We start from the raw sequence: 8634 nt of genomic DNA, 5'->3' as shown, positions 1-8634 counted from the left end.
TATGGGACAATGCATCTACCTTGCTAGACAGGTCCATAGAATGACTTATTTCACAAATGGCCCCTTTTCTTTGAAAATTCGGGGATGCTTGACGAGAACACGAAGCATGGTGGAGGGAGTTTTCATTAAGATTTTCAAATAGTTGCCATGCTTCATGCTCATTTCGAAGCATGAAAGTCCCCCCGCATGCAGCATCGATCATCTGACGGTTTCGTTCCGTCAAACCGTCATAGAAACATTGCACTAGCTGCCACTTAGGTATTTGATGATGAGGGCATTTACGGATTAGGTCCCTAAATCTCTCCCAAGTTTCATAAAATTCTTCTCCCTCGGTTTGGGAGAAGCTTGTAATGGCACGTCTAAACTGGTTCGTTCTTTCTATGGGAAAGTATTTTTTAAGGAATTCTTGTTGCATTTGATCCCAAGAACGAATTGAGTTAGCTTCTAAAGAATTCAGCCATTGTTTGGCTCTATCTTTAAGGGAGAAGGGGAATAATCTAAGTTTTAAAGCATCATCAGTGAAATTTTGAATCTTGACAGTGGTGCAAATCTCAAGGAATTCATCTAGGTGTTTATATGGGTCTTCATTGGTGAGCCCATAAAAAGATGGGAGCATTTGGATCACACTAGACTTTATTTCATATTGTACAGCTGCTACCTCAGGTAATCGAATGCAAGATGGGGAAGTATAAATAGTGGGAGTAAAGTATTCCCTCAAGAGTTTGGGTTGTTCTTCAGCCATCTTAAGAGGTGGGGATGATCCTAATGTTTTGATCTTAGCTCGAATGTTCCTAAGGGTTCGTTCTATTTCAGGGTCAAAAGGTAATAGATTTTGTACTCTAGAACGACTACCGTGCATACACTAGTACTTGATCAATCAAGCATGCAAAGCATATCAATCCTAGTCTTTGTCCTAAAATCACTAGACAGCTCCTAACTGGTTTGAAGAGGTCACCTAAGCCTCCAATCCGGTCTAATGAACCGAGTTGACCAGGTAAGCTCCCAGGTAAGTGGAGGGGTCACGATGCGTTCGCAAAGGTCCCACTTAAAACCCACTTGCCTCGAACAGATGAACTGTCTCCCTTATAGGGACAAAGCTTGCCTAGACATCAACTAAGCCACAGAGCGAAATTGGTGCAACTTTCGGTGATCTTCGTCCTATTGAGCTCGAATGTCCCTAGGAGCCAACGTCTAATTGATTTTAATTAAAGATGACACTATGTGAGATTGAGTTCACCTAAGTTGGGCAAGAGTCCGGTGATGAAATCCGGCTCTTATCTTGTTGGGGTGATTGCCCTTACTATGTGCAAATTGATTTGTGTATGTGTATCAAGCATGCATTCACAATTTTGCTATAATTAAAATCAAACAATCACCACAAAATTTCAAACCAATAATTAATTTAAATAAGAAAAGTTTAGAGGTTACCAAAGGGAATTTCTCCAGCAATTTAATTTTTTTTTTTTTTTTTTTTTTTTTTTTTTTGCAAACCTCTACAACATTTCTTTTCCGACAGTTCTCCTTTTGATCATCCCAGATTTTTTCCTCGATTCCTGATCAAATAATATAAATAAAAATTAGTAAGGGAGAAAAAGAAGATAAGAAAAGTAACAATAATAGAAATTTTTTTAAAAGAATTTTTTTTTTTTTAATTTTCAAATAATTTTTTAATAAGAAAAATAACTATGCTAGCAATCCCCGGCAACGGCGCCAAAAATTGATCGGTTATTTCAATTTTGAAAATAAACCACGCAATAGCACGTATCCTGTAGGATAGTGATTACGGGTGTCGGTCCACAGGGATTGGAGACAAGTTATTTTTCTTTTAAAAATAAATCAAAAAGAAGGATTTGCTAACTTGATTCAACTAAATTAATCTATGAGTACGAATTGAAATTTAATCAAAGTAAATAGATCTAGGGTTTGGAATCCACCACATAGCATTGCATCAAGGATTGTGTTCTTAATTTTTATCTTTTGGAAGGCATGCAATTTTTGGCTATAAGCCTTTTAAAATAAAAACATAAAGAGTGTTAGGAAGATCCATCTTCGGTATAGCATGAAGTGTCTACCTAAGTATGCTAATCTAGGATGCAGCACACTTCATCTTCCTAGGCATGGATCATCTTAGACTACTTTAGCAAACATGATTAGTAACTAGCATGCTCAAAGTTTAAATATCATAAAGGAATATTTCATTGAAAATAAGAATTTAAACAAGCTCCAAAATAACAATAAAAATAAGAACTACAATGCCCTGATACATTGCTAGGGCTTCATCCAGCCCTAGACTAGATGTTTAGCCGAGCATGGCTTCCGGACGACCTCCCATCCTCAAATGAAGTTGATCACCTCCCATAATTCCCAAAATATCCAAGACTCTTCTCTTTCCTCCCCTCTCTCTTCTTTTTTTTTTATTTCTTTCTCTCGGCTTTCTTCTTCTTCTTCACCGAAACAGAGCCCCCCTGTTTCTTTCTTCTCCACCGAGCCTCCCTCCCCCCCGAACGCCTCAGCCCCCTCCTTTTATAGCTGTCCGGAGTGCTCGTTCGGGAAGGGAGAAGAGATCACGGCCGGCTGATTCCGGGGCGTGATGCTGGAGGGAAAATCGCGGATGGATGGGGCGAAAGGCGTCAATCCATAGGAGAATGGCCGGATCTCGTGCTCCTTGATGGCTAGAAACGGAAGGGGATGGCTCCGGATGAGGGGTGCCGCGGGATCGCTGGGAGGCTGATGCGGAATGCCTGGATCACGGAGAAGGGGAAGGAGCTAGAGACGGACGCCGATCCGGAAGGAGCTGGGACGAGGGCGTGGATCTCGGATTTTGCTCGCTAAGAACGGCAGCTGTGAGGAGGCGGGGATGCAGGCGGATGCCTGATGCGGAAGACGCCCGGCTGGCTGGAAACGTTGCTGGCTTTGCTGGTTGATACGCACGGTGATCGCGGAGGAGTTGGTCTTCTACTCGCTCGGAATGGTCGCTGGCTGCAGTGCGGGATCGTCGGGATCACGGAAGAGGGGCTGGGAGGTTCGGTGATTGCGGAGGATTTGGAGACAAGCGTTGCTGGCACGGGATCTGGCACGCGGTGGGGACGCTGAGGATGCGGACGGCTTGGCACGGTGGCTGTTGATGGCTGGGATTCCGGGATTGATGGCGTGAACGGGAGAAGATGAGATGGGTTTCCTTCTTCGGGTGCTTGATTGGAAGCGGGAGCTTGGATGCTGACGGCTGGGTGGAGTTCTTTGAACGCGGAAGCGGGGGAGGATGCGGAGGATCATGCGGCTTGTTCTGAAACAGGGGAAGAGAAGAAATAAAATAAAATAAAATAATGTGGAAGATGAATACGGGAATGAGTAGGATGTTTGAATTTTTTTATTATTTATATTTCTTCTTCTCTTCTTTTTTTTAGAAAAGTGGTTGGGGTCCACTCGGGTAAGTTGGAAGGGCTTTGTTCTGAATCTAAAATAAAGAAAGTTTGGACACGTGGAGAAAATGGGAGAGGCCTTTGTTTTGCTAAGTTGGGAAGCTTGGTGCACACGGGAAATATGACGTGGACAAAGGAATGGGTAGCTTCATGCACATGTGGGAGAAAGTAGTCCACACATGGAACAGATTGAGACTAGTTCGTGAATGGGATGACTCGACCTGCACACACATTAGACTAAATTAATATAGAAAATTAAACCAAACTTGAATTACCTCTAATAATTTATTCAAATGAAATGAGAGGGGAAACACATTTTCTTTTGTTAATATTTAAAATATGTGCATAACAATAGTAATAAGTGCTATGTAAAATAGATAAATTTGTACATTATTTAGCACTTATCACCATCTTCTCAAGGTGGGCTTCAGTCTTTTGCTGACTCAGCTGCTTAGTGAACGGGTCTGCCACGTTATCCGCGGAGTCTACTCTCTGCACCTCTACATATTTCTTCTCCACATAGTCGCGTATGAGGTGAAAGCGCCGCTCTATATGCTTAGACTTCTGATGAGACCTTGGCTCCTTAGCAAGGGCTATGGCGCCATTATTATCGCAGTAGAGTGTCATGGCATCTGATGTCATCACATCCAACTCTGCAATGAATTTCTTGAACCAGAAGCCTTCCTTAGCAGCTTCAGAGGCGGCGATGTATTCAGCTTCCATAGTAGAATCAGCAATGATCGGTTGTTTAGAACTCTTCCAATTCACCGCACCACCATTGCACAAGAACACATATCCAGATGTTGACTTCCTGTCATCGACATCAGTCATGAAGTCTGAATCTGTGTACCCTTCTACCTTTAACTCTGATGATCCTCCAAAAACCAAGAATAAATCTTTAGTTCTTCTCAAGTACTTAAGAATATTCTTCACAGCTGTCCAGTGTTCTTCACCTGGATTCGACTGATATCTGCTTGTGACACTCACAGCAAGAGCTATATCAGGTCGTGTACATAGCATGGCATACATGAGGCTTCCTATTGCCGATGCATAAGGAATCTTGCTCATGCGTTGAATCTCTTCAGATGTGTTGGGGCACATCTTCTTGGAGAGATGAATTCCATGCCTTAGGGGTAAGAGACCCCTCTTGGAGTTTTCCATGCTGAACCTCTTCAGCACCTCCTCTATGTACATCTTCTGTGAAAGGCCAAGCATCCTTTTAGATCTATCTCTATAGACCTTTATTCCCAAAATATAGGATGCTTCCCCAAGGTCTTTCATGGAGAATTCTTTTGACAACCAGACCTTGACCGAGGTTAGCATGGGAATATCATTCCCAATCAGGAGAATGTCATCTACGTACAGTACGAGAAAAACGACAGCACTCCCACTAACCTTTTTGTAAACACACGGTTCCTCTTCGTTTTTGATGAAATCAAACGTTTTGATTGCGTCATCGAAACGAGTGTTCCAACTCCGAGATGCTTGCTTTAGTCCATAGATGGACCTTTGCAGCTTGCAGACCTTGTGATCTCCATCACTGGAAGTGAAACCCAAAGGCTGTTCCATATAGATATCTTCATCAAGATATCCATTCAGAAAAGCAGTTTTCACATCCATCTGCCAGATTTCATAATCATGAAATGCTGCAATGGCAAGCAATGTTCGGATGGATTTTAGCATGGCTACAGGTGAAAAGGTCTCCTGATAGTCAATGCCTTCGCGTTGACTATACCCTTTCGCCACAAGCCTTGCCTTATAGGTCTCTACCTCTCCATCCGAACCTATCTTCCTTTTGTAGATCCATTTGCATCCAATAGGTACAATACCTTCTGGTGGATCTACTAAGGTCCAGACTTGGTTGGAATGCATGGAGTCTAACTCTGACTTCATAGCTTCCAGCCATTTCTCGGAATCGATATCAGATATTGCCTCGTTGTAGGTTTTGGGATCCTGTATGTGATCCCTATCTCCCACTAGGAACATTTCCTCGGTATCCTCTTCTAGTATACCTAAGTATCTATCGGGAGGATGGGAGACCCTACTAGATCTACGAGGTGGTTGAGGGACATCGTGTACTGGCTCTTTATGAATGGGTTCTATAGGATCCATGACTCGTTGCTTTTCAGAGACTTTCTCTTCAAGCTCAATTTTCCTCCCACTGCCTCTATCAAGGATAAACTGATTTTCCAAGAAGATGGCATGACGGCTCACAAACACATTGGGATCCTCTGAGATGTAAAAAATTGTATCCTAATGACTCTTTAGGATATCCTATAAAACGAGCACTTATGGTCCTAGCCTCTAACTTGTCTGCCTGTAGTCTCTTGACGTGGGCCGGACATCCCCAAATCTTGAGATGACCCAGACTTGGTTTCTTACCATGCCATATCTCATACGGTGTGGTAGGAACGGATTTAGAGGGAACTCTATTCAATAAATAAATCGCTATGAGTAAGGCATCTCCCCAAAGGAACATAGGTAAATCAGTGAAGCTCATCATGGACCTGACCATGTCCAACAGGGTCCGATTCCTCCTCTCTGACACCCCGTTGAGTTGAGGTGTACCCGGAGGTGTCCATTGTGAGACTATGCCGTTTTCTTTGAGATAGTCCCGGAATTCCCCACTAAGGTATTCTCCTCCTCGATCTGATCGAAGAGCTTTAAGAGGTTTTCCAGTTTGTTTTTCTACTTCATTCTTGAACTCTTTGAACTTTTCAAAAGATTGAGACTTGTGTCTCATAAGATACACATACCCATACCGTGAGTAATCATCGGTAAAGGTAATGAAGTACGAATAACGTCCCCTGGCTAGCACATCGAATGGGCCACATACATCTGTATGTATTAGGGTAAGTATTTCAGTGGTCCTCTCCCCATGTCCTACAAAGGGCAGTCTAGCCATTTTTCCTTGAAGACAGGACTCGCAAACTGGATATGACTCGGAAGTTAATGAGCCGAGAAGCCCATCTTTATCCATTCTGTTCATCCTATCCTCTCCAATATGGCCAAGTCTGAGGTGCCACAAATATCTTTGGTTTATCTCATCTCTGGATCTTTTGGATCCTTTGGCACTCACTTCTTGCTCGGTAACATTCACAGATACATCCATATGTAAATGATAGAGACTGTCAATCATAAAACCACGTGCGACTATTTTATTTCTCAAATAAATAGAACAGCAGTCTTTGTCAAATGTAAAAACATGACCTTCCTGTGCTAGACATGAAACAGAAATCAAATTTCTGCTAGCAACAGGTACATAATAGCAGTCTCTAAGTATTAAACTAGATCCAGACGGTAGTCGCAGATGGTAGGTGCCCACAGCCACAGCAGCAACTTTTGCCCCGTTGCCAACCCTAAGGGTTACCGCACCTTCCGCCAGCCTTCTACTTTCCTTTAGACCCTGCATGGTAGTGCACAGATGAGCACTAGAACCAGAATCTATAACCCAACTAGAAGTAGAAGAAACCGTTAGATTAGTTTCAATTATGAGCAAGTCTATACCTTCTGAAGGTGTGTCACCTTTCTTGTTCTTCAGGCTCTCGAGGTATGAAGGACAGTTTCTCTTCCAGTGGCCTTCGACATTACAGTGGAAACATTTTCCTTTGTCGTTAGCCTTTTTCTTTTGAACTTCCTTCTTTGGCTTCTTGTCTTTCTTCTGCTTCTTAGCAGGCTTCTTTTTCTTCCAAGTAGACTTTCTCTTGGAACCAGAAGTCAACTCGGCAGCAAGGACATTGCCCCTTGAACCTTTCAAGGCTCCCTCAGCAGTTACCAACATGTTGATTAGTTCAGTCTTAGTGCATTCAATCTTATTCATGTGGTAGTTTACTATAAACTGACCAAATGAATCAGGAAGTGACTGTAGGATCAAATCCACTTGCAATTTCTTGTGCATGTCCATACCGAGCTTCTCAAGCTCCTCTAGGTCCTTGATCATGGTCAGACCGTGATCATGGACAGACTGCCCTTCGCGCATCTTCGCTTTGAAAAGTCTCTTGGACACTTCAAAACGAGCTGTGCGACTCTGCTCACCATACAACTCTTGCAGGTGTGCCAGTATCTCCCTAGCAGTCTTTATATTTTCATGCTGGCATTGGAGTTCATTAGACATGGATGCCATCATATAGCATTTTACTCTAATGTCATCATCCAACCACCTTTTATGCAACTCACGCTGAACATCAGTGGGACGTGCTGGTAGTGTGGGGATATCTGAATCGAGTATGTAGCCTATCTTCTCACAGTCCAAAACTATTTTGAGATTTCTAAGCCAGTCTTTGTAATTGGTTCCGGTCAGTCGGTTGGTCTCAAGAATACGGGTCAAAGGGTTTGAAGCTGACATTGTATCTGTAGAGAGTAAAGATTCTAGTTAGACTTTTGTACTTGATCCTAATCTGTTCTAAGGTCTTTTAGAACAAATGTAACTCCCACTATTTTCTCGAATCCCTCACACTCCCCTGGTAGGAAAACGGAAATCCCACACGACTAGGATTTCTAGTGGGTACTGCGGTCCCACCGATTTACATTCCACCTCACCTAACAGTTATTGGTGACACATAGATAGATGAGTGTACAACTCTTGTATAATGCTTCTCAAGCATGTTGCAGTGCAACTTGGTCTCTAAGCCATGAAGACCTCACCTAACAGTTATTGGTCCCATTTCTTAGTTAAGTCAGACCCACCGTATAACCGTAGGAATAAAGTTGTCATTGGGTCCTCACCTAACAGTTATTGGTGCCCAACCCCACCTTTACCCTACAACATCTCATGTCTATAGAGAGGTCCAGCCCCCCGATGCAACTTGACCACTGTGTCCAGCCGAGACAAATCAACATCAGAAAGGCCTTAGCAGCTCTACTACAGTGGAAGACCTATTGACTTAATATTGGTTAATCAGGTCTTAGTGTTTGCAACTTGAGCCCTTCATAAGAGGTAATCGAACAATTGGCCAGGTAAGCAGGTGGGAGGCTCCCCTTACTCAGAGAGTAAGGTCCTAATTAAGTAACCACCTTTCATGCTTTTCTAGACACCAATTAGATCAATTAATCTAATATGACTTGCTCATGTCGGTTCACTCTCGACTTGATTGAGGAGGTTTTGATTTAGGTCTCAATTGGGTTTGCTACATCACATGTAAACCTATCTACCCGACTCGCATTTACATCACATGCAAACGGCACATCACAGGCAGTTATAATCGCAGCATCAAAT

General features: G+C 42.9%; 1 non-coding gene across 1 annotated transcript; it reads left to right on the top strand.

Annotated features, from left to right (window-relative positions):
- Positions 1 to 260: 260 nt before the first annotated feature.
- Positions 261 to 366, top strand: LOC149767894 (small nucleolar RNA R71). Its single transcript, XR_016400118.1, has one exon. It is a non-coding gene; the product is annotated as a small nucleolar RNA R71 (small nucleolar RNA).
- The last annotated feature ends 8268 nt before the right edge of the window (positions 367 to 8634 follow it).

Source organism: Phoenix dactylifera, chromosome 3 (genome assembly GCF_051530095.1).
Source record: "Phoenix dactylifera cultivar Ajwa chromosome 3, Ajwa_hap1_PhDact_Kaust_v1.1, whole genome shotgun sequence".
NCBI lineage: Eukaryota > Viridiplantae > Streptophyta > Magnoliopsida > Arecales > Arecaceae > Phoenix > Phoenix dactylifera.
Note: the sequence above shows the minus strand (reverse complement) of the source record. Positions and strands in the feature narration are given on the sequence as shown.